This window comes from Talpa occidentalis, unplaced genomic scaffold (assembly GCF_014898055.3).
Source record: "Talpa occidentalis isolate TD23 unplaced genomic scaffold, MPIMG_talOcc4v2.1 talOcc4.6, whole genome shotgun sequence".
NCBI classification, from domain to species: Eukaryota; Metazoa; Chordata; class Mammalia; order Eulipotyphla; family Talpidae; genus Talpa; species Talpa occidentalis.
Window position 1 is genome coordinate 139531705 of NW_023604972.1, and position 1840 is coordinate 139533544.

Sequence of the window (1840 nt, forward strand, 5' to 3'; positions counted from 1 at the left end):
GGCGCCGAGAACGGGGGCCCCGGGGGCGGGGCGGGGCGGGGCGGGGCGCCGAGAACTGGGGGCCCGGCCCGCGGGGACGTCGCAGCGGGGACGCGGCCCCGAGCCGGCCCCCCGCGGGCAGCGCGCCGAGGCCCAGGGCAGGGACCCGGCGCGCCCCCCCCCGCCCCTGCCGGGGTGCGCCGCGGACTCGGAGGAAGACAGCGGCGCGTGGTGGTTTGACGCCCGCGGGGCGCGGCCTTTATTGTGAAGCGCGGGGATACCGGGGGGGGGGGTTCACGGGGATACACGGAGGGGGCGGGGATACACGGGGGGCGGGGGGGCTGGCGGAGCGTGTGGTTTCCGGGCTCCGGCGAGGGGGCCCCGAAGCCGCGGCTGCGCTCCCGGGACCGCCCAGCGCGAGCTCCGTGTCCGCCCGACCGTCCCGCGGGAGACGCCGGCCGCCCCGCCCGGGGCTGCCCTGCGGGGACCCGCGCTGCCCGGGGCTGCCCTGCGGGGACCCGCCCCGCCCGGGGCTGCCCTGCGGGGACCCGCGCTGCCCGGGGCTGCCCTGCGGGGACCCGCGCTGCCCGGGGCTGCCCTGCGGGGGCTGCCCGGGGACTCGCGCGCAGGGAAGGGCAGCCCGGGCAGGTCTGTCGCGCCCACCCCGCGAGGCGGACCCCAGAGCTGTCCCGGGGCCCCTTCCAGACAGGGTGCAGGCGCCACCCCCATCGTGCTGCGGCCCTGGAGCAGGGCGGGGGGGGGGGGGCAGCCCTCGAGGGGGTGGCCCCAGCGTGTGCCCGCGGCAGGGCGGGGGGCTCGGCGGGGACAGTCTAAGCAAGCGCAGTGGCGTCTGAACCGACCCCTGGCCGGGGCTCCAGCCCGCGCGGCCTCCTGAGACCAGGGGGGCTCCCGGGCGGGCGCGGCGGCTTGCGGGTGGCAGATGTGAAGGTGAGAGTCTGACACCCCACCTGTGCGGGGCCACCCTGCGGTGCCCAGCAGGTGAGCACTGGGGGCAGGATGCCGGCCAGCGAGCCGGCCACGCCCTCGCAGTGGGAGATGTGAGGACTTTCCAGAAGGCCCTGTGGCAGCGCAGAGACGACACAGAGGGGCTGCCAGGAAGGCCCTGGAGTCCTGGGCGTCAGTGGGTGACCATCTGCCAGTCCCAGGAGCAGGCCTGCAGCTCAGCTGTGCCCCACGGGGGTCCCCCCATGAGGCAGGCACTTGAGTGCTGAGTGGTGAAGCTTAGCCCTGCCAGGCCCCTGAGCGTTGACAAGGCAGAGGCGCCCTCAGCACACAGCCACAGGGCTGAGCTGGGTGGGGCTGAGCACTGACACCCCAAAACCACAGCTGTCCTGTGCCAGCATGCAACCTGCAGGCGTGTGCCCTCCAGCCCTGCCTGGAGCCCAAGGCGGAGGTGGTGGTGGGTGCCGCCCTGGCCAGGGGGTTGTCCTGGCACTCGGGGCATACCCTGTGCTGGGGGAGGCTCCAGCTTGGAGCAGGCGGGGCTCCCCTACCAGGCACCTTCCACCTGGGCTTCCGGGTCTCCCAGGAGCAGAGCTGCGTCTGCACCTGCCTGTCTCACCACCTGAGGGTGGCCGGCACCGGGCCAGCGTGCCCTCTGCCCTCCCTCTGCACTGTCTTCCCTGCGTCCACCCGCCTGGTGCTCTGCTCGCATCCGCTGGACACGCACAGGTTCTTCACAGGCCCGCGGGGCGAACCGGGGAGACTTCTGGAAGGCACAGATGGGGCCTCCTGCAGGCTTGGCGCTGCCCCTGCCTGGGCTCTCTGCACTGTTCCAGAAGGATCGGGGTCCCCTTCCCTGGGGCAGTTGTGCCCTTCACTCACGTCCTGGCGGCTGGAC